This window comes from Pteropus medius, unplaced genomic scaffold (genome assembly GCF_902729225.1).
Source record: "Pteropus medius unplaced genomic scaffold, Ma_sr-lr_union100, whole genome shotgun sequence".
Lineage (NCBI taxonomy): Eukaryota > Metazoa > Chordata > Mammalia > Chiroptera > Pteropodidae > Pteropus > Pteropus medius.
Window position 1 is genome coordinate 37743132 of NW_024351730.1, and position 25707 is coordinate 37768838.

At 35.3% G+C, this 25707-nt stretch overlaps 1 protein-coding gene and 1 pseudogene across 3 annotated transcripts in view; both read left to right on the plus strand.

The window, feature by feature from the left end:
- Positions 1–25707, plus strand: part of GRID2 (glutamate ionotropic receptor delta type subunit 2) — a 1244525-nt gene that overhangs the window by 1138525 nt on the left and 80293 nt on the right. The gene's annotated exons all lie outside the window — the stretch shown is intronic.
- LOC120588084 (60S ribosomal protein L4-like) lies at positions 17944–21229 on the plus strand (annotated as a pseudogene).

A 25707-nucleotide genomic window follows, 5' to 3' on the forward strand; every position in this document is an offset into this window, starting at 1 on the left:
AAAAAGCAATAAAACTGGAAAATTTTCGGGATTTTTAAATCCATGTCTCCCTTTATGTTTCTTTTAAAAGCATTTAAGAATAATATCAAGCATACTATATAATGTTTATTATGTGCCAGGCCCTGATTTCTTAAACATGACAAACTGTGAGATAAGTACTATTATTATCCACATTTTAAGGACACAGAAATTAAGAAATAATGAGGTAATGTAATGTGTCCAAGTTCACAAAGCTATTGAGCATTAGAGCTAAGATTCAAATCTAGGCAGTCTGGCTCCAAAAATTTGACATACATGTACATGTTTAACAGGCTGTTTCTAAAGGATTCATTCTCTCTCTCTCTCTCTCTCTCTCTCTCTCTCTCTCTTCTCTCCCTGCCTCCCCACCTCACCCTCCTCTCTCTCCTCTCTTCCCTCTCCTCTCTCCTCTCTCTCTCTTAACAGCATAGAATAGCATTAATCATAATCCTTGATTTATGATATATTTTCATTATTTGTCCATAAATGGTTACTCCTTGGATATAGTCTTTTTTTTTTCCCCTTGCACTGTTAACTATTAGAATATCTAGCTCTTTACTTTGTATTTTTATTTGGATTCAAAAAAAGAACATTAGACCATTTTATCTCCATCTTAATACTTCTTACACTTTACCTCTTATGTCCTGCCTCATGTTGGTAAGCCCCTTGAGTCCAGGCATATGAATTCAGGAAACTTTAATAAAAGAGAAAAATGAGATATCTTATTTGTTATTTTTTCTATTTCCTGAATCCTCATGGAGATTTTTTTATGACTAATACCCTGTGGGCTTTACCCAGCACCCAGACTGCTGATTCTAGTGGAGAACCTAAGTAATTTACATTTGTTCAGTGTTGTATCTAAATAAATGGTAGTGGCGAATGCACAATGTAAATATATATATGCCTTACTGTTAAAATGTATAGCTGAAACATCAGATTTTGTTAACTATTGTCACCATAAAAAAATAAATAAATAAATTTAAATAAACAAATCAATGGTAATATAAGTACAGGTAGCAATATTTCCAGTATACAAATATTTCAAAAATATTTATCATAATGGCACTGTATGATTTGAGATAGTTTTATTAATATCGCAAAACAGTAGCCAAATTTTAAGGAAGTCACAAACTTTTAGTCTCAAGAAGTATACAGTATTCCTACTGCTGAACATAAACCCAGCCATCAGACAGTGCAATCCTGTGGAGCAGATTTTGAAGTGTTACAAGCTTCTATTTTCTTTGTACTTACATTGTACAGCATTTGGGGAACACTTCTTCCAAGGTATAAGAGTATCCTTTATAAACAAGCATCGTTTAGATTTTTCTGAGGAAAGTACTGAAGTACTGAGAAAATAAATGACTAGTGCGAGGTGCAAAGCAGTATTTCAGCTGAATAATGAGCCCACAGCGTTGGACCAAGCTGTTTTGCAAGAAGCAAGTCTGATCAGCCTTTTTCAAAAATAAGATTTGTGATGTTTCTAGATCTCAGTAAGTATTGCCACACTAAAATAAAAGCAGTTGTTTTACAAAAAGCATAGTTATTATACTGGCATAAATTAGATGTGACTAAAGGCTAAGTTTTTAACAAAACATTTCAGAATTTACAACTATATTTTTGCACATGAAAGTACATATACGCACACATGTGTGCACACACACTCGCATATACACACTCAGGAATCAATTATAAGCCTCTCTCAAAAATAATTTCATTATGCTTATGTCACATTTTTTCATTCAAAACACCCATTTTATTCACCAGCCTTAGCCCCAAGACATTTTTTACTGTTTTAAAAATTCAGTCTCTTTTTAATGGGAAAATTTGATGTCATTCAGGATAATCAAAGAATGTGCTACTCTTTTATATCGTAAGCATAGTAATAGCATAGGAATAAGCTAAATATCGTAAGCATAGTAATAGCATAGGAATCTAAAATATCGTAAGCATAGTAATAGCATAGGAATAAGTACATGGGCTCCAATGATATTTATGTTGATAGAAGAAACAACCATAAATATGAGACACGAATAAAACTTTGACATGTATTTAGGTCACTCCCTAATATTACATATATGAAACTGAGAAGGGAAATTGGATGACCTGCCCGGAGTCTAACCCTTGGTCAGAACAGCCCAGGGGACCACGAGTTCAGGCTCCCAGTCCAGTGTTTCGCCCCTACTCATTTATGCCAGTTCTTTTTAACAAATCAGTTTTTTTATCCTTAAAATTCCTAGTAAAATAAATGTTTTTCAGAATTAAATTTATATCTTTCATAACGGAGTCAGGAGTATTAATTAGTAAATAGATTTAACAGAGTCATAAACATGACTAGAACATTCCTGTTTAAAAATTGTGATCACTTATAGATATACAGAAAAAATAGCACAAATATGAGATAGAGTGCTTTGGGTCACATTATCCCTAACTTATAGAGAAACTATACGATAGCCTAAAATAATGTAGGTGTCTTATCTACATTAAGTCATATAATCTTAACAATAACCTTTCAAGGTTAATACTATGATTAGCCTCATTTTACAGATGAGGAAACAGCCACAGAAAAGATTAGCAGTTTTCAAAGGTCATAAAACTATTAAGTGGCAGACATAGGTTTGAACCCATCAGACACTATTTTACCCTAGTTCCTACTCTAAAAAATCTAAGCACATGCACCAGTGTGCACCAATATAAAAAGCATCCAAATTGTCTTCATGCCTGCTCAGGTAGCTGCCTCCTCTCACATTAAAATGTTGATGGGTATTTTAGTTTACATGAAATTCAGATGACTTTCAGAAACTGAAACAGCATGCTAACAGTGAGAGTCCTCCTCCATTATGGTGAGGGAGCAGATCCATCTGAAATTGAATCTGTCTTGAATCAGCTGATCAGAAATAAACAATAAAAGTATTGAAAATTGAAAGCTGCGGAGGACATTAAAATTATTCCCTCTGTCTTCTCTTCCTTTGTTACAAATAAGACTGTACTTGACCAAAACTTTAATTCTTCCTTCATGACAGTTTTCATTCATCATGACTTTTTAATTGATAGAAATTCAAAATTGCCTCTTCTCTATCTCATTTCATAGTTCTTTGAGCATCTCAAAAATATTAGCATCATAATTGGTCAGATGGTTCACTCACATGTAAATGCTTACTAACATGAAACAGAACCTACTATTTCTAGAACCAAATTATGGTAAAAATAAAATATTTCCATATCACATAATATTTATAAGTCTATACAGCCCAGAATGATATGTCTAACAGAGACATCAGTGATTTTTGTGTTAATTAACATAGTTCCTTGCTTTAGCACCAACTTGAAAAAAAAGATATAGACCACAAAGTGTGAATTCACTTTTTTCTTAATAATTCATTCTATAACTGTCATTTTATAAAGCTATTTAATTTGAAATAATGTTAGTAACTATTGAAAATGATTGAAATCCAACATGCTTTTATATTATTTACTATCGGCCTCAGAACATATATATAAAAATTTTGCCTTAGTGATAGTCTTACCGATGTTCCATGGAAAGACATGGAGGCATGATGGAAGGAGCCAGCAAGCTGAAAAAAAAAAAAATATGGTGGCTTTCTGCACTAATAAGGTTGTCAATCTTTTTCCAAGATAATATTTTCAGTAGCAAAGTTTTATTCTGATGATTTTTTATCAATTTTGTGGGGCATTTTTCCTGTTAATTAACAAAATCTATTATTCCCTGTAAAAGCCACCATGGCCCTTCTGGGCAATCTCTCATATTCTCTGAGCTAATCAACATAATTTTACTATTGCGATTTTCTTTTTTTCTGTTTTGTTTGTTTGTTTGTTTGTTTCTTTGTTTAGCAACAGAAGCAATTTTCCAAAAAAAAATTGCCTACCAAATGGAATATATTCAGTAAAGTGGCACTAAATACTCCATTAGGTTGATGAGGGAGAATAGACTGAAACTCAGGAACCCTGAGTATCAGATCAAGCTATGTGGACTTAAGCATGGGGAGTCATTTGAAGAATTTAGTAAAGACTAGCCATATCAGAAGTATGCTCTTTGATCAGTCTAGAAAGAATCGATAGAATGAAAGAAATTGACTAGAAGGAAGACTACTAGTTAGGAAGCCATTGCTGTATTTATAATGTAAACTCCAAGAAGGTGGGGATTTTTGTCTACTTTATTCAGAGATGTATTCCAAGTACCTAGATGAAAGTCTACCACATAGAACATCTTTGATGAATATTAGTTGAATGAATAGGTGAATGAATCACTTAGGAAAAGTGAAATATCCGAACTGAAATGAAGGCAATGGAAATAGAAGGAAAATACGACATACTGTAAAGGTAATGTTGACCACTGACTAGACACAGAGATGGAGAAAAGAAGATCTAAACATAATTTTGAAATCCTTAGCCTTGCTGTTTGAGAGACTGGGAAGTCATTCACAGAAAAGAAGCCAGGAGAGGAAAGTGGTTTCAGAGTAAAAGGGCAAATTTTCATCAAGGCATGTTGAGTTTGAGGTGCTGGAGGATAATGCGTCCATATAGAGAAATGTAGAGACTATGGCAAACAGATGACAATGCAGGGTGGGCACTTGACAAGACCTGAAATGATGGATATAGACTTGGGCAAACTCTCCATTAAGATTATGAAAGCCAGAGACCTAGACCATGAAAAGGGCATAGAGAGAAAAAGGTTCAGGTAAAAACTTATTTTCAAATGTCTCTTTTTTGATTTCCTCTTCTTTCCATTCCACGGTCACTACCTTAGCCCACTGTCTGGGAACACAATTATCCCTTTCTCTCCAAACCTATTCAAATCTTATGTATTCTGTGGGTTCCAGTTAATGACGCACCCTCAGCATAAGTCTTCCCTAACAAATTCAGCTCTCATTAAACCCTTAATTGTGTTTCTCTATTTCATCTCTGCATCACATACATTACTTTTTTGTTAATTAATTATGTCTTATGTTCATACCTTGACATCTCAAATAAATTCTAAATTCTTACTTAGCTTGCAAAGAATTGCAAAACCTATCTTATTCTTCCTTATCTTTCATAGTAAACACTTATTATATACCTAGTACTTCATAATAAATTCTTGTTAAGTAATGTTTGAGAGGAAAATGGATAATCCTGTTCTCACATGTGATTACAAAGGGAAGCAATTTACTAGAGAATAGGATTCATGTTTGTTCAGTTGATCAACAAATATTTGTTGAACAACTACTTCATGTGCGATACTATTCTATTTTCCTAGAGATAAAATATTGAACATGATTGACAAGGTTATTCCTTCCCTGGAGCTTACATTATACTAGAGAGCTGGAAGAAGAAACATACAATAAAATAAGAAAACAAATAAGTAGAATAGTTTCATACTGGAAAACATGAAGAAAATATAACTGGGGCAGAGAAGATGGATCAGTGTGGAGGTGGGTAACAAAAGACCTTTCTGAGGTTACGATCTTGAATGTAAAATTTGGAGGAAGAGTATTTTATTCACAGGCAACAACAAATTTAAAAACTCTAAAGTGAGAACCAACTTGGAGTGTTTTAAAAATGTCAAGGAGTTTGGTATGTCTAGAGTAAACAAACTGAGAGAAATGTGAAAACAAACCCTAAAGAGAGTAGCATGAAAGGAAATTAAAGAGTTAGTTGAGCCCAGCTGTATTGTAGAATATTTAAAAACATGGTAAAGACTACAGATATTTTTCTAATAACAAAGGTAAGCCATTGAAAATTTTAAAAATATTTATTATCTCTGGCTTTAAAGCAGAGAAAGCAATATAGTAAGATGGAAGGAGGGCAGTAGAGGCAGTGAGCAGGAATGAATGTAAGTAGGTAAATTAGGAAGCTACTGCAACAGTCCATGGAAGCTTGGTCTAGGGTGGTATAACTGAAATGGGGAAAAGTGACAGGTTCTAGTCTATTATAGCTGTAAAACTGATAGGACTGGCAAATGATATGGATATGATAGATGAGGAAAACAGAGTAATCAGGAAAACTTTCTCTTCTGAACAAATACGTAGATAGTGGCACCATAAACTGAAATGGTCAAGCATTTGCCAGAAATAGGTTAAGAGCCAGGGGAATTAAGACTTTAGCATTGGGTTTGGTAATGTGACATTTTTATAAGATAGGAACTTAGATATATAAATATGAAATTTAAGAGAAAAGACAAAACAATAAAAATTATATTTTGATAGGTAGAAGTTACTAGTTATGAAAGATGTATATACTGGTTTGAGGACTTTGGGCTTGATGATTTTAGAGATTACTTCAATAGTAATTAAAAAGAGATGCTTAAACGATTTGAGATATCCACTAAAATGGGAGTGTGGGGGTAGAAGCAGAAAGAAAATAGACACCTTTTATAAAAATCCTAAAGTCTAGTAATGAGAATAACAAAGGATTTAGTTATATGCTTTTGACTGTAAGAAAAGAATAATTTCCTTAAGGAAAGAAATTTAACTCACATAGTTAGACATCTTAGAGGTAAATGTCTTCAGGGTTGGGCGATTTAGTGGCTCAACAAGGACAACGTTCTCAAGGACCTCAATTCTGTTCATATTTCCACTCTTCCATCCTTGGTGAGTGGATAAGACTGTCCTCAAGGTGACCTGCCTAGTGATAGAAGGATGTTTATAGCAGCAATAGGGGCAATGTGCTTCCTTGTTTTCATTCAGGAGAAGAGAATGAGAAATCTTTCCTTTCAAGCATGAATATAAATCTGTCCCTTCAACTTAATTAGTTCATCTTAGGTTGTATATTTATTCCTGGACTCTGTAGATCCCCACAAGAACATACACTCATAGCTTAGACAGTCTATCTAATGGGATGGAAGAGATGTTGAAGAGTCAATTATAATGTCCCATACAAGTCCGAAAGAAGAATTAACAGCTATTAGAAAATATATATGAAACAAAGGAAAAAGAATAAACAGCTATAATACCCATAATGATATTATCATTTATTGCACATTTATTTTGTGCTACCCATGCTTCTAAAGGTTTTCCATGGACCAACTCCTTTAATATTCACAGCATTCCAAGAGATAGGTGCTATAATCATTCCATATTATAGTAAAGAAACCTGACACATAGTGTTGTTAACTGTTCAAGCTATAGTTAATAAATGGCTAAACTAAGATTTGGACCCTGACTCCAGAGGTCATGCCCTTGACCAGTATGCGCTGGTTAAAGTTTGAAAATAGAAAGATGATACCATATATTCAACTGGAAAATTGTAAATAGGAGCACAAGAATGGGAGCAGTATGGAAAGGAAGAGTATGGTTTGTTTTGCACATGTTGAATTTGTAGTGACACCAAAAGGTCTATCTGAACCCTATTGAAAGTATGAGACAGAAGATTGCATAAGATGAAGGAGACATATATAGATTCAGAATTTAACAATACAAAGTAACAAGGTGGAAAAAAAATCAAGAGAAAATATGTGCAGGCAAAAGAGAGCCAAGCCCCAAGGACTGATATTAGAGGAAAGAGAGGAAGAGGCACTAGTAAAGAAGTGACTGGAAAAGTACATAAAAAGTAATGACAGTAAATTATGCAATCTTTATATCCTCAGGATCTAGAGCAATTCTTGTAACAGAGTTGGTGCTTGATAGCTATTTCTTACATAAACACATGAACTGCTTCTCCAAGACAGCTTCAGCTATGCCTGTGGTTGACTCTAACACAGAAGTTCTAAAACTTTAGCAAGCATCAGTATCACCCAGTGGGCCTGTTAAAACACAGCCCCAGAGTTTCTGATTCAGTGGGTATACCTAACTTGCATTTCTAACAAGTTCCAGGTGAGGTTTATGCTGTTGATTTAGAGTCTACACAGTGAGAACCACTGCTCGATATAGTTGTCTTTGCTATTTACTAGTCTCATTCTCTGCCTTGCATCTTTTTATCTGCTTATTTACTCTTTTCTTCCTTTTTAAAAAAATATTTTGACAAGGCCTAACATTATGCCAGCTAAAGAAGAAATATGGAATCCAGCACAAGCTTTACAAATCAGGGCAAAAAAGAGTGGATTTAAATTGAAAGTAAAAATTTCGAAAACTGGCACCTGCCATGCATACTAAGCCTCCAGCAAGTTATCTCAATTTTTACCACATAATGGACTGAGGATTGCAGAAAACAAAAAGAGAATGAATAGTCAAGCACTTTTTAAGGCACTGCAAGATATGTTTACTATTTTCATATTTTCATATTGGCCAAAGCAATTTGCATGGGCAAGCTTAGGGTCGGTGTGTTCCAGGACTACATAATAGCATGGACAAATTGAAGCCATTACTGCTACTGCAACTATCCATTCTGTAGTAGATACCATCTGGATTGTTTCCAGCTTTTTTTTTCCCATTGTGAATAAAGCTAATATAAACATCCATAAATAAATAAATAAATAAATAAATAATTTTTTATCTTTATATTCAATCCTGTACAGATTATTCCCACTCTACTACCTCATTTAATGCTTACAAAATATTATTAAGGGAAGGATTATTGTACCTATTTTATAGATTAAGAAAGCAAAGTTTAGAAAGCATAAGGATAAAATACTTTGGAATTGAATCTATACACCTAAATTATACAGTGGGCTGTATTATACAATTTCACTTATTTAATTTCTTCTACCTCGTCAACCACAAGCTCTTCTTCTGCAACCAACATCACTTTTCCTAACTGGTGTATTGATCATATCATACTATTTTTCAAATCCTTTTGTGATTGTTCTTTTTGTCTCTGTAGAATCCTTCTTATTAATCAGCTGGTTTCTTTATAACTTGATCTAGTATCTCCAGTTTTTTGCCTACAGGAATTTAACAAAATGATATTAACTGCCGTGTTGGAGAAAAGTCTTCCAGATTGGACTAAGCCTGTCTCCTGTTTGCAAATTATACTTATTCCAGCAAAGTGTCATATTTGTTTTCTTTTATAAGAAAAATAATTCCTTGAAAGTAGAAACTTTGTCTCATATAGTCACTAAATGTTATCTGGTTTCTATGAAGAGTTATGAAAAGGTTACTAATAAAATAAGAAATGTTTTGCTTAAAGAAAGAAACGAGCTTCCTAGTATAGCCCAAGGCTATATTACTAGTGTTTCCCCGTGCATCACATCATGAAGTGTATAGATCCCTTGTTAACTTAAAATCACAAATTCGTAGACTCTTGAAACTAAAAAAGTGATAAATTATCATCTGGTTTACAGCCATCTTTATTCAGGTCACTGTGAGGAAACAAAGTCCCTGAGAGATGAGATAATGTGCCATGGTGGTATAGTTGCATCTGGCAGTTTAGATTACAGAAAATTCCAGACTTCCCTGCAGCCAGTCATGTGAACTTCCTTCTACCCCATAAAGTGAGATAATTCTAAAATTATAATCTAGCTCCAAAACTTTAAGATAATATGTACATTTTGAATCAGGCACGATCAAGGCAAAAAGAAAAACAGAAGAGAGAAAGTGGATCCTACAAGGTTCTACCTACCTAGCCTCTCCCCACCTCCCCCGACTTATCTTGTATACTCTCTTGCCCACTCAGTAACTGCATTCCAAGTGAGGGGCCTAGTCCTGGTGTCTGCTTTTGCCTCCAGGCTCCTACTCAACTCAGCTCAGTTTAAATATCCTGCCCAAAAGGTGAAATCCAGTCACTTTTATTGCCAACTTCCAATGCCTTTTCACAGACAGATACCAGCTCTGAGGAGACATCCACCAGCCCATTGTGAACTGAAATAAATAGATGATTGATGTAGATAGATGATAGATAGATAGATATAGATAGATAGATAGATAGATAGATAGATGATAGATAGATAATGACAGTGTAGTCAGATGTTAACTCAGTGAACTCAGTTTAAAGGACTCTTTCATTCTGAGATTATATCCATCTTTTATTTGGAGGTAATTAAATGTCTTTTCATTAGGAAATGAGCAGTTTTTTCAGTGTCCTTACTTAACAAAATAAACATTGAGCAACCTATGTCAAATCTTCTAAATTTTTTTCCTGAAATCTAAAAGTCTTGGAATTGTATATCTCTTATTCAAAATTACTGTGGAGAAGTAGCAGCAAGGAGAAGGGACAAAAACATAATACATATGTAAGCAACTTGCTATACCAGACTCTCTGTCTTATTTCCTTTTTTTTTTAAGTAACTCCAGTGAAACACTGGAGTTTGTAAGCTGATGCTGCTGACTCTGCTTTCACATTCCTTACATTAAAAAAAAAAAAAGTCCTTTGGGATGGTTTATGCAAAATTCTGTGTCCTACTTGAAAGGGAAGAACTTTTTTGACCTTCAGTGCATGTAGAAAAATGTAAAAAATAAATGAGAAATGTATCCAGTTCAAAGAGAAGCTTTTAAAAAAATCTTCAAGCAAAGCTTTTCTGTGTTATCATTGATTAAAATAAAAAGAGTAACAAACTGAAAGCTTTAAAAGGAATTGTCCCTTGAAACCTTTTATATACATACTGCAAAACAATTCCATTCTGAAACAAAGCTTACTGAATACAAAATGATTAGACTCTGTCTTATTCAGATATGAAGGTGACCATTTGAGGTCTCAAATAGCTATTGTGACCACCATCTGTAAAATCATTTCTCTGAAAATTGGCTACCCCTGGAATACAGATTCTGCATAATCTAACAAAAGATGGTAGGAAAATCCCTTTAGGAAAGATTTAAATAATGGGCCATTGCATACCACCTTCAGAGTTTCTCACATCCTCTGCCAACATTGAAAATCCATCTTAACCCTGACAGTAGATAACCAATTTATGTATCAAAATGTTCCTTTTCTTCTCCACCAAAAATGACCTGTGTACACCACCAGTTTTCAGGCAGCTCAAGGGAGTCATTCTTTTGATAACACAGGATTTAAAATTCAGAACTGTGGAACTGCACAGGAAGAGTTCCAAAAGGATTTGGTCACTTGGTATCTTGTATTCTACATAACAAATCGGCTCCACAATGAAACACCTGGTGCAGAGCATTTCTAAATTCTTAAGCTTTCCTTTCTTTTATATTTTTACTCTTGGAAATCCATGTAACTGATGTTAAGCAGAGCAGGTAATGTGAGACCTTGCATTATCTCAGTATTCCCATTTGTATGCCTATTTTGATGTAGTCACAGTACAGGGCTAATATGAAAAATAAGTTTAAAAATTCAATAAAATTTTTATAGTAAACCTAAAAGGAAAATTTATATAGAAACCAGTGGAATCAGCCATATGTAGTATCCTTAACATGTTTCCAGTTAGCGTAAATTGATAGGAAAAGAGAAGGAAAAAAACACACAAACTAGTAATACTTCATCCCATTCAACAAGTACTGATTAACCACCTATTACATGCCAGACACTATGCTAGACAGTAGATTTACAGCTGTGAATTATGCACATTCCCAGCCTCCATGCTGCTTACTCTGTAGGAGGAAAGGTAAACGTGTGACGGGACTATTTTCTGTTCAGTGTGATATGTGCTCTGGGAGCACAGGGAATCAGCCTAGAACTCAGGTGAGAAGTATAAAGAAAGCTTCCTAGTGGAGCTGAACTGAACAGACAATTTAAAGAGCAATTGAAGTCGATTGATGTTATGGGCTGAATTGTGTCCCCCAAAATCATATGTTGAAGTCTCAACACATAGTACCTCAAAATGTGACTGTATTTGGAGGTAGGATCTTGAAAGAGGTAATTAAGTTAAAATGAAGTTATTAGGGTGGTTCCTAATTAAATATGACTGCTGTCCTTATAAGAAGATTAAGTTAGGACACAGATACATTGAGAGGGAAAATCAGATGGAGACACAGAGAGAAGATGGCCACATATAAGCCAAAAAGAGAGGTGTTAGAAGAAACCAATCCTGCTGATGCCTTAATCTAGAACGTCTAGCTTCCAGAACTATAAGAAAACAAATTCCTGTTGTTCAAGCCACCCAGTCTGTCATACTTTTTTATGGCAGCCCTAGAAGACTAATATAGTTGAAGTAAAGTACATTCTAAATAAAAAGAACAAGAGGAAAAGGCACCACATGGATCTGAGTGTGGATCAGGAAGTAGCAGCAAATAAGCCTAGGCTGATGTACAGTAGTGCAGCAGAGAACCCAGGCCTCCTTCATGAGGGCCCAAGATGCCTGGCCAAAGTTCAGACTTCAGCCTGAGGGTGTTAGGGTACCATCAGAAGATTTTTAAATGAGATTAGATATAAAAAAGCTTACATTTTATAATATTCACTCGGCCTGCAGTGTTGATTATTAATTATCTGGGAGCAAGACTCACCAACCAGAAATTTATTACAATAATTCTGATGAGAGATGATAATGATCTAAAATACAGTGAAAGTGAGGGTGGGGGAGTGAACTTGAGACAGGAAAGAATAAGCGGAAAAAACAAACAAATAAAAAATTATAGGACAAAGGATAAAACATTGTTAGAACAATCTCTGAGCCTTCGCCACACTGTCACATTTTCACCCCAGTGATACTCTTCTCAAAGTAGTTACATTTATAATGGCAGAGAAGGCAAATTCCATTTTTATTAGTTAATATATTTGGCAACATCTCCTAAGGCACCTGCCAACACCAGTGTTTCTCAGGCTTGTACTCTTGAACTCTGAGACCGGAAAACACTAAATTTATTCACACTTCTAAAAAGAACATGGATTGAGGCATACTCTGCAATACCTATATTTATAACACTGCCCAGAGTGTTCTATTTTATATGTGTGAAAATTGCCAACAAAATACTCACAAATCCTCTTACCTTGTACCTCCAGCCTTGACATCCCTGTGGAAGAATAAACCGCCTTCCAAATATAGGCACCTAAGAGAAAGAAGTGGGGGAGGAAGAGAGAGGAGAGAGGTCAAATGGAGGGAAAGAAAGAGAGAGAGATTGTTTTTCCCCCACTAGTTTCACTGCTTAGCCAATCTCTTTCTCTGAACAACCTACTTTTGGTGCAAAAGAATGTGGGTCCCCTCTTAGATGAGAGTCCAGTACCTGCTGAAACCAATACGAAGTCAACATGTCAGATTTTATTAGAAGCTCTACGCACAGTTAAGCAGGAGTTAGCAAGAAATATATAAAATCACTGTGTTTCACACATGCAAAAACTTTATTTGCCATCTATGCAATGTTCAAATATTAGAAGGATTTATTTTTATTATCCCTTTCTTCACTCCTTTTTAAATGCCAGTAAGCTTTTCAAAAATAAGGACAGATTTTAGCAAATTGCTAGTCAAGATTTATTTTTATTTTCTGAGTGTTTCTTAATAAGTGGATTTATTGTAGCCCAGATGTCTGTCCAGTAGCCAACCTTTTCATGTCCTGTTTAATGAGTATGTCCTCTCTCTTATCATATCTCCCAACTGCCCTTAGTGTCTTTATCTTCCTAAATACTGTGTGACTTCCCAAACCAGAAAATTTTTAAGGGAACATCACTTCATTGTGCTTCCTGCAGAAGCCAAAGCACATAGAAAAATGATAAAGCTCTGGCCCCTGCTTTATTCATAAAACACTTTGCAAAGTGCATTTTGTAATTTGCCATTGTAACTAACCACTGGCACCTAGAGCTTTCAGGACCGAGTTCTAACACTGTATTTAGTTCATTCTTTGACTGCTCAGCTAAAACTTCCATTTGTATGCATTTATTCCGCTTCACACATTATGTTATCAGTCACTTTCAATATTTCAAAGTCACAGCAGGCTTTTTCTGACATACATTTGTCAGAATGAACTGCCTTGATTGCTATTATTACAGACTACAGTGCCTGAGTAAGGGTAAAAAGCATATGTAGTACCAGAATATTGAAATTGCCTGATAAAACAATAGATACAAAAGAATAAAAATAGAATAAATGCATATAAATGGTGCTTTAAAAAACCAGCAAAAATGTAGAATTACAAAATAGGCATGTAGAATTCAAGAAACCATGAAGAAAAATGTAATAAAAAAATTTTTTGAGAGAAGATATGGAGCCAATTGAAAATTCCAGTGCCCCAATGTCAGCAAAAAAAAAAAGTGGATATTACATACTCCCTTTCCAGTAATCAGGGATTTAAATAGGCTCTACTAATAGATGCTGTCATTGAATGTTAGCATGAAATCAACTAGTGAACAACAAAGAACATAATAAAAACTCATGCTTTGACCAAAAATACACTTAATGAAAACCACAAGGAACTAACCAGAACTCCAGATTCCTTTTTTATTATTATTATTATTCTTGGTAGACTACTGAGCATGACACCCAACAGCATATCTGTCCCATTTGCCTGCTCTTTATTACTCTACATGTTGACCTTAATCATCCTTCAGAACTACACACTGGAGAAGAACCAAGAAACTGATTATAGAATCAGAGAATACCAGTGTCCGTAAGGATGGACCTCCTAGAGAATTTCTTAAATTTCAAGTCTTGCATAAACATATAAGAAAATTAAGTTAGACATAAAAATTAGTATGTCAGATCTCTTCTCAAAAGTAAATTAAAAGGGAGGTAGATGGGGTAAAAGGGGTTAAATATGTGGTGACAGAAATAAATCTAACATGGAAGGTGAAATTTAAAAAATAAATAAATAAAAAGAAAAAAGAAAAATGAATAAAAATGGCAGTCCTTTACAAAAAAGGAAATTAATAAAATACAGAAACCTAAAGTGTTTGTATTAAAGTTAAAATGAGAATAACAGAAAAAGCTAAGTTGTATTGCTCTTTTCTTTGGGGCATGTATGTAACTTTATGAATTTAACTTAGCTCATATATTTAACATATTTTTATAAAGCAATATTCAAGAAATTATGGTGGATGTAGAAAACCTCCATCTAACAGATCCACAGTTTGGAAACCCAAAATTAGAAGAAATTATCAAGTCCCTTTCTCTCCAAAAAAAAAGCCAAAAGATCTAGGTCAAATACTTGCTAGCTTTTTTTTTTCAGAAATAAGATTTAATTCCTTTTAAAGAAATTAGGTTTAATCCAAATGTTATTCAAAGCCTTGAAATTAAGGATTGCTATTTGAATTATGCTTTACTCCTTAAAATGAAATGTTAAAATCACATTTGGAAACTTTAGGCAAATTATTCTAAGTGTCTCGTTATCTCACCTACTCATCATTATGAGCTTGTTACCAATATTAATAGTTTTTGTTGTTTATTGACTTTTCATTGACCATCTATTAGCATAACTCTATATTTACAGACAGAAACATCATTATGGTGAAATTTACACATATGGAGTTCAGAAAATATTTAGAAAATTTTGAGAAATATCTTTAGAGTATAATTTCAATATTTATAAATAAGTTTTCTATTAAAAGAACACCTTGTAGAATATTAAGTCTCAAGATTTTCAAGTTAAAAAATCATGATGACTCAAAAGGTATGCAGAATATATCCTAAAACATTTTAAGCATATGTTATCTTCACTCTACTCAAGTAAATTTAAAATATTTACGATTTTGTTAAAATGTCAATTTTATTTCACATTAATAAAAATAATTGTTTCTAGGAGTCAGTTCTTTCCAAGGAAAAAAAAGAATGTTTAATAAATCAGTCGTTATTCTTGTGAATGCTTTTCTTCCTAATTAGTGTGTTAGAGGGGATAAATATATCCTAATTATGTGGAAATGATTAAAATGCATTTTCCATTGAAGAATTAATATTTTCAATCTTAATTATATTCCACGGTCTATAGAAATATTAAAAATAAGAAGTATCTAAAAGTGTGAAGACTGGGGGACACAAAAAACTGCTAAAATGTATTAAGTAATTTGTATTAATTATACTATCTTTGAAAAATGATAATGTCATCTTAGAACTATTACAGATGATTATATCTAAGTTACTAAATAAATTAAATTGGGTCTGTTCATCAACATGTAAGTAGATTTATCAAATAAATCAAAGTATGTACAGAGTGAGATTGCACAGTAGAAATTTTAAGAAATCACTAATTAACAGAGAATTGAGATTTTTAGCTGATTTACCTATACAAAATTTAATTACTCATCTGCATACACACATCACACTTTACACAAACTCATACACCCTTCTTCACACACACACTTACTTACTCACACTCACTACATTCCATACTCTCATACATGCATTCCCCTTTCCATATTTGATTCATAATTACCATACCCAAAAGGACTACAGTGACAAGGAGAGCCGACTAATTCTAGCTGTTATTTCAGTAAAATATTCCATATGAAATTCAGTTTTTCTTGGACCTGTTTACACTGTCCACTGTTTCAGAAAAGCTCATATGATCATTTCTTTGTTTGGTTAGTTTTGAAGGTGTGATTATTCTCATAGATGTTTTACTGCTCCAGGGGGAGAAAGGTATCATCAGTATATTATCAGCTGGTGTGCTTTAAACCTGCGGTATGTAGAGAAGTCTGGCATCTGAGTAACTCTATCTAGGGTAGTATACTTGATAATACCTATTTAAGGATAAGAAATTCTTCAGCTAGCCCTAAATGTGGGTAATATTTTGTTCATATTCTTATCCCTTTCCATTTGTATTTTCTTATAATTCTATGCTTATATTTCTTTCTTGTTTGAATATTAGTAGGAACTCTTGGCATATCTTTATAGTAATTATAGTATACTTTAACATGTTTAGAATATTGTATATCATATGTAATTTTACCTAGGACATTGTACATGTTTTTACAGATTTCAAATGAATGCTGACTTTAAACTATAGATCACCCAAATGACTTTGAACTACTGTTATAGATGAAGAGTTCCTGCCAACCATAAAAATTGTATCTACTATAAATATTCCATCATAGTATTACTTGGTTTGGTAGGACATAAATGCCTTCCACCATAATGCATTTCCTAGATATAAAATATATATATATACTCTTTGATTCAGCCATACAATCAAAGGCTCAAGCCAGATTTAAGGAAAAAATTGATCCCTCTACTTCTAATCACTTCTGTCCCAACTTCAGAGAACTCATATTCAGAACATGGGTTCTTATTTGTTTGTTTGTTTTCTGTGGTTGAGTTCTTATTCAAAATGTTCTACTTAAGTCTCTCCTTGGGGGACTATGTGGAAGCTGCATTGAGGGCAGAAATCTATAGCTGGATTGCCTAAGGTACAAATTTCTTGTAGAACCTAATACAGATGCCTATTTACTTTTGGAGGCAATCAGGATGTTCATTAGTAATTGAGTTGAAGCAAAGAGGAACTTTATTTGTACCCAGTCAGTGACCTGGATCGTTTTCAGAATGAGTATTGAGCTGAAATGGACCATTCATTTCTACTTCCACTGGGATTCTGTACAGAAAAAGGTTATTGCTTTTACCTTCTTCTTCTAACAGAAATGGGGATTTTCAGGAGCAGAAAACAAAGCTTTATGCTTGTCATTTTTATCTTAGGGTAATATTTTTATGTGATTTTTGATCACACTTAGAGCATGATATAAACCCTATATTTTGGGCTACCTGTTAGACTGATTTCAATATCTTCAGTTAGGTAATTAAAATATGATGACTGTACACTATAGTAAATCAAAGGTTTCAGAAGTGGAGAAAGAAGATAAAAATTAATAGATAAGTCTGGAGCATAGTCAATAGAAGTTAAGATAAAATTACAGAAACTTTGGTAGTTATCGAAGTGATATTTTTATTTAGTATTGAAATAATACAGCTTTAATCATTTTAATAGCAAATTCTATATAGAGCATACAATAGCCAGGCACTATTCTAAGAACTTTACATATATTATCATTTTCATCCTCACAACTACTCTGTTTGCAGATGGGAAAAACAACAACAACAACAACAATAACAACTAGAGATTACAAAAAAGTTAAGTGACTTGCCCAAGATCACACGAATAACAAGTGATGGTTCTGATATTTAAACCTCAATAGTCTGGCTCTAAATTCCCTGATCTGAACCACTGGAGAGCTGGTGAAATGGGCCACCAAAATTATACTGCCTTCAGATTTGAGTTGCCTCCGGGGAAAGAATTAGTCATAAGGGATGAGGATGCTCAGCTGAATAACAATGTCGTCATCATCAGAGGGCAAGGGTAATTGTAGTATTTCATCATGCTCCAGTGAATTTTTAAAATAAAAATCTGAACAGAGCAACTGAAATAATTATTTTACCCAAAATTTGTGCAACAATTTGAGAGCACATGTAAACAAAGCCTTGAAACCAGATAACAGAGTACAGCACGATGGATAAGGTATTTTCTACACTTCTATGGAGAACCCAGGGCACTGGAGCATGCATTAAAAGGAGGGGCTCTAAACAGGCATAAGACAGAGAGCCCACCTAGCCTCAGTGGCATCCCTAAACAGGCATAAGACAGAGAGCCCACCTAGCCTCAGTGGCATCCCTAGCAGCAGGGGACAATCTTGCACAGCAACTAGCAGCAATGACAATAACAGTATGGTGAAAGAGCACATTTATCAGACTTCCAAGGTCTCAAGGCCTTGGGATCAGGAGAAAAATACCATGAACTGGAAAACTATTGAAAAAGGGCCCCATGGCTGCCCAAAATCCAGGAGGTCATGTAAAACTATCACAAGTGATTCCCAAAACTAATCGAAAGAAACCTTAAAGAGGCTGGAGGTCCAACACTTATGGGTGGAGATGAGACGGATGAATACTGTTTGTATCCAAAATTGTCATCACATCTACTTCCCTTGTGGATACAGGCTGGAAAAAAAGATTACATACTCATCCAAAAACCAATGATCTTTTCTGTACATTTGGGGGATATAGTCATCATATCATATATAATTAAAAAGTATTATACATACTGAAACTCAGTTTGCCAAATAGAAAGTCCTGAAATTAAAAGAGAAAACTTTAATTTGATAGATGACATGCCTTAAAAAGGAGTGATGAATGGAAGGTTATATTCCACTTTTTAGACTTTAGATTTTACATTTTGCCATAAATTTCTATGTACTAGATGATTGGCAGGCTAGAATAAGTAAGTCATCAGGAAGAGAAGATATAATGACGATTTAGTGCGGACCTAAACATAACTGAGTCATCAATTGAAACTTCAATTTCTTTCTGTTTCCTTTAGATTTTAAATTAGATTTCACTGTTAAGAGGACTCAGTACTAGGGAAGTAAGAGCTAGTTCTCAAATTGAAAACCCTATCAAGATAGAAGATTTGACTCTTTAGTACTATATGATTTTAAATTAAGCTTTTAATGGCCTCTTTTCATAATAGACTCTCTAATATACTAAAAAATAGCTTTAATATATGACTCATTATTTACATTTACAATACTAGTATTGTTACGATAATAGTGTCAAAAATAAAGCACTATCAGTGATTCTTTATTCTGATCCAGAGTCAAAGTTATTTCTAAATAAAAATATTGAGGACTCTGGAATAGAGTTGAATTTTAAAACATTATCCATAGGAATTATTTCTAACAAAGAATATTCTCGTGTGAAAAATAGGGGAGGGGGAATCCTGTATTCCTAGCTACATTTACTCAGTATTTTATGTCAGTTAGAATGCTATCTCAATCAAAATACCTCCTATGTATGTAAAATTATGGTTATTTCTAAAATTATACTGCTTTTTTTCTTCAAGTGAAACCACATTTAAATGGTGTTATTTTGACTTGCCAGTAGACACATAGTCACATAAAGTTTTATTTTACAAGACAGTGCTCAAAGTTAGCAAAAATAACATTTTATATAATTTTTTACTGAGAGAACAAAAAGTAAGAGGGACACTAATTTAAGTCGTTATTTGTGCATTAGAAATAATTGCAGACTAAATAACTTATTATTTTGGTTGAGGCTTCTATCAAGAAATATGAGAGATATTATTGGATAGACAAGTATATATGCACTCATCTCAAAACTTATAAGCAAAAGTTTTAATAAGATATTTTAAGAATCAAATTAAAAAATTATGATTTTGTTGGAGAAGAGAGTGGCCTTCTCCTCTCCCCACTGTGGCATGTGCTCGTCCACTGATATCAGTATACTCTGCCAAGGGGGAATCATCTGGCAAAAATGTCACTTTGCCCGCTGTGTTCAAGACTCCCATTCAACCAGATATTGTGAATTTCATTTCACACAGCTTGAGCAAAAACAATAGACAGTCCCATGCTGTCTGAATTAGCAGGTCATCAAACCATTGCTGAGTCGGGGGGATACTGGCAGAGCTGTGGCTTGAATTCCCAGAGTTCCAGGCGGTGGGACTCATTGCTCTGGCCAGGGTGCTTTGGGCAATATGTGCCGTGGGGGCTGCATGTTTGCACCAACGAAAATCTGCCACTGTGGCACCTCAGAGTAAACACAACACAGAAGCGAGATGCCATCTGTTCTGCCCTGGCTGCCTCAGCCTTACCAGCACTGCTCGTGTCTAAAGGTCATCATATTGAGGACATTCTTGAACTTCCTGTGGTGGTTGAAGATAAAGCTGAAGGCCACAAGACCAAGGAAGCTGTTTTGCTTCTTAAGAAACTTAAGGCCTGGAATGATATCAAAAAAGTCTATTCCTCTCAGCAAATGAGAGCTGGCCAGGGCAAAATGAGAAACCAATGTTGTTTCCAGCATAGGGGACCTTGTATCATCTATAATGAGGACAACGGCATCATTAAAGCCTATAGAAACATCCCTGGAGTTACTCTGCTTAATATAAGCAAACCGAACATTTTGAAACTTGCTCCTGGTGGCATGTGGGCTGTTTCTGCATTTGGACTGAAAGCATCTTTTGTAAGTTAGATGATCTTTATGGCAGAGAGCTGCCTCCTTCAAGATAACTACAACCTTCCCATGCACAAGATGCTCAATACAGACTTTAGCAGAATCCTGAAAGTCCATAGATCCAAAGAGCTCTCCAAGCACCATGCAAGAAGATGTATCCCAGAGTCCTAAAGAAGAAACCACTGAAAAACCTGAGAATTCTGTTGAAGCTAAACCCATATGAAAAGACCATGCTCTGGAACACTGTTCTTCACCAGGTAAAGAATACAATCTCTGGGTGGATAAAGCAGCAGCAACACTAGAAGCCAAATCAGCTAAGAAGGGGGTTCCAGGAAAGAAGCCTTGTGGTAGGGAAGAAAGAAAAGAAGGCTGTTGGCATTACCAAGCAGGGAAAGCCTCTGGAGGGGGAAAAAACAGGCTGCAGCTACCAAGATACCAGCAGCTGAAAAGAATCCCGCAGAAAAGAAACCCACGACAGGAAAAAAGTAGCCTGCAGCAATAAATTGAAATTAGTTTATTCTGTAAAGGTCAAATCACTTTGAATAGCTAATTTTGAATAAAAACCCAATCAAAGAGTCAATGAGAAATATGAAAAAAATATATATGATTTTGTCAAGAATTGTGAAGGGTCTGAGGTTTTATCCTACTTGCAAGCTCCCAAGTTAGCCTGCCACAGTTTCATAGATGCTGGTAGAAGACATTGAATCGGAAGTGAAGGACTTTATTACCTGAGAAAGCAGCATGAATGAGCATCATGTTTTCACTGCTTCTTTTTGCCCCCAGGTCTAATGGAGCTAAGGCAGAGGCAGACCCATTTGGATCCTGCTCACAAAATGGGTTTAGAAAACCTGAGTTTTACAGGGACTACTAGAAAATCTGCCCAAACTTTGCCCAAGAGGGAGAGAGACATTGTCTTTATTATCCAGTCAGAAAAAAATCAGCTATTGGAACTAGAAGAAGGTATTACCTGTGTCTCCCAAAGCTGTTTGATAAACCAGCAGTCCCCAACCTTTTTGGCACCAGGGACCCATGCTTCTGTCAGAATCTAATGCCTGATGATCTGAGGTGGAGCTGAGGCAGTGATGCTAGCTCTGGGGAGCAGCTGCAAATACAGATGAAGCTTCACTCGCCGGCCTGCTGCTCACCTCCTGTTGTGAGGCCCAGCTCCTAACAGGTCACGAACCAGTACCAGTCTTCATCTTGGGGGTTGGGGAACACTGTGACAAAAATCCTTGAAAAGAATCTAGGATAAAAGGTGTCACAAGACATGTAGAAACAAAGTGGAGAATTACCCCTCAAAAAAATATGGTATTGGAGAATTCACTAACTCACTGAAATTTATTTGTAAGCCTAAAATCAATACTGACAGCAGTTATAGTCATTTGCAGACAAGCACAGCATGGCAAAAATTTGAGTTGCCTGACATTCAAGTCCCCAGCTAAGGCCAAATAAGGGGACTTGCTGCCACCTTGTTTCAGTTCTCCTGGAGTCTAACAAGTATTCTTATTATAGTCTACTAAGGGTCATGTTTTTTGCATTTTTGTGCACTTGTTTTTGATGATTTTGCTATTTAAAATGGCCCTGAATACTACCAAAGTATTGTCTACTATTCCTAAATGCAAAAAGGCTGTGGTGTGTCTTACAGAGAAACTATGTATGTTAGATAAGTTTCATTCAGGCTTATGTTATAGTGCTGTTGGCCATGCATTCAAAGTTAGTAAATCAAAAATATATATTAAACAAAATGCCTTTAAACAGAAACAGCCATAAAGCAAGGTTATATATTGATCTGTTTATGAAAATGTTGTTACCAGAGACTCACAGGAACCTAACCCTAAATTTCCCCTCAGAACAATGATTTGGTATTCACTAATGCAGTGTATGAGGCAACTTTATGAAACATCACTATTGTGAATAATGAGAATCAACAGTACCGGCAGCCACAGATGGCAGAACCCTCCTTTCACTCTTGTTCTCTTACAGCCTATCCTCAGTGAAACAGCAAAAGTTATCCTTTCAAAACTTAAGTGTGATCATGGCTCAGCTCTGTTCAGAATTCTCCAATGACTTTCCCCTTTTAGAATCAAACGCAAAGTTATCTCAGTGTTCCTCCAGCGTCTGGGCTGCCCACCTTGCCTCTGTGGCCTGTGGCCTCAGCTTCTTCCACTCTCCCCCTGAAGCTCATTCTGCTCCAGCCACCTTGGCTTCCTTGTTGTTTAAGGAACGCTCAAGGCAGGTTCTTGCCTCAAGACTTCTGTACTTACTTTTCCTCTAAAAAGCTCTCAGTATTTTTCCAAATATCTATAGGACTCACTCCCTTATCTCTTTCAGGTCTTTGTGAAAATGTTGCCATCACTGGTCAACCTACTTAAGTTGCAAGCAAGCCTGTCCCTCCCAATCCCAGTATTTCCCAATCCCCTTCCACTACCACCATCAGATATAATATAAATATTAAATATGTGTTTGTTTATCTACATCCTTCCCACAATATGCAGAGATTATTGTCTGTTTTATTCATGGTAGCATACCCAGAACCTAGAACAATGCCTGCCTCATAATAGATTTTTAACAAGTATTTGTTAAGTAATGAAATAAAAAATCTCTTGGAGTTTTCAGTGGCTGTCTTTTTTTGCAACAGGGTAAGCTCTACCTTACTCTGCTCATGAGGAAAGCTCCTGACAACATTTCTTCAAAACAGATAGATAAACACTGGGAAACACAGAGCTCAAAGATCTTGCTCGGGCTCAGCAAGGTTAGAAAGCTAATTGGGGAAAGGTAGCAGAGAGTTTTCAGCTGTCTTGAAAAGAAAGGAATGGCAAACCTCTTTATTGACAAGAATGTTTTTAATAGCATGAGAGTTGATATTAGACTATCAAAATGATTTTTTAAAATCCGTACCCACTCACCAAAGTGCTGTTGTCTCTACAATTTCATCTAATAGTATGAAATCTAAATTAATCCCTCATGGACAAAAAAAGTGCTTTTTCTTTAGAAAACAAAACAGTTAGAGTCTAGCCAAGCCGCCTACAAAACACGAACTGTTTCATTTAACTAACTGAGAACACACAGCTTGTTTAATTCCTAAATAAAGAAGCAATCTCCATTAATGAAAGGCAGGTCCCTTACAAGCATGTTTCTCTCTGAACCTAAAACAGGTATCAAGAGAACTTGTGTTCATGTTGCCACAGATAGTCCCAGATAAATGGAGCAAATACCAGGCCAACTTTGAAACAGATGGTTTGGTTTGCTTTTAACTCTAATTCTGAGTTTTATCATCAGATGATTTCCTCATGCTATTGTAATCCAAATTTCTCCAGACTCACCAGTTGGAGAGTGCAAATAAGGCCACATCATTCTATAAGAACTTCAAATGCACTGGCTCATATCCTACAGAATATCAGGCCTCCAGCCTCCCTTCAATGTTGCACAAAGTTAATATATGAGTTTCTTTATGCAGGTTATTTTGGGTGCTCATAAAGAGTCCTCCCAAGATTTTCCATCTGCCAATGTCCTCCCGAACCACTTGAGGGTGGCATTCTGGCTGCCAAAACTCAACCATAAAAACGCACATCCACATCAAACATGCAAATCTCTGAGAGCCAATGCAGAGCCAATTTTCTCACCCACATTCCTCACTATGCTGGAGCCCAAGTGAGAATGCTACTCTCCTGAGCTAGGTCACCCTTGGACGCTTTGTAAGAGTAGCACTTCTGTGTGCCTCTACTGGCAACTTCTCTGTGTAAAAGGCTCAAACGGGAATGCATTTTGACAGACACAGGAGCATACATGCATACATACATACGTACATACATACATACATGTATTTAAATATAATATGACCCCAGGTAAGAGCCATAAGGTATAGACAAAGCACTATTGGAATATAAAGGAGATAAAAAACTCCGTAAAGGAATGCTTCATGATGAAAGGGGCATTTATGTTTCAGCCTACAGATAATCTATATGTATCATCATTCTTATTATTTAATTCATAGTTAGAAAGTCCCTTTCCTCAGTTTCCCTGATTCCCATATTACAAGAAGGCAATCTAAAACTAATGTATTAGTGGACTCACCTGAATAATTTTTCATATGAAAAGTACTTACATATGATGTCTCACTGAGAAGGTTTGAGAGATTGCTTTGGTCTATGCTATGTGGAATAATCTTTTTCATACATCAGTTGGTTTAAAAAATATTTCTGCTCAGAAATAGCCTGGTTTTATGGAACCTGCATTCTAATGCTATACAGGGCACTAATCCAAGGTAAGGAAATAAATGGGTAGAGTAAGGTATGGATCAATGGTTAATAATATATATATAGTGGTCAAGGAGACTCTCAAATTAAGTGACGTGAGAGCAGAAACCTGAAGGTGGTGAAGGAGTGAGCCATGCAGTTATCTGGGACAGAGGGACTAGCAATGCAAAAGCCCTGAACTGGGTGTGATTAGCATGCTCAAGGAACAGCAAAGACATAGAGCACAGTGAGCAAGAAGAGAAGTGGTCAGAGTAGAGAGGTAGCCCAGGGCTACTTCACATACAACTTTATAAACCAATGTCAAGACTTTGCTTTTTAATTTTTTTTTTACTGAGATAGAATTGATATATAACACTATATTAGTTTCAGGTGTACAACATAATGATTCGATATTTGTATATATTGTAAAATGATCACCACAATAAATCTAGTTAATATCCATCACCATACATAGTTAGAAAAACTTTTTTTCTTGTGATGAGAATTTTTAAGACCTACTCTCAAATGTGGTTTCATAGTGCAATGGTTAGCACGTCTGCTTTACATGCAGAAGGTCCTGGGTTCGTGCCCCAGTGGAGCTACAGTTCATGGTCTATGACCATGCCACCCTGAACAACCCCAATGTCTGATCTCAGAAGCTAAGCGGGGTCGGGCCCGGTTAGTACTGGATGGGAGACCACCTAGGAAGACCAGGTGCTGTAGGCATTAAAAAAAAAAAAAAAATTTTTA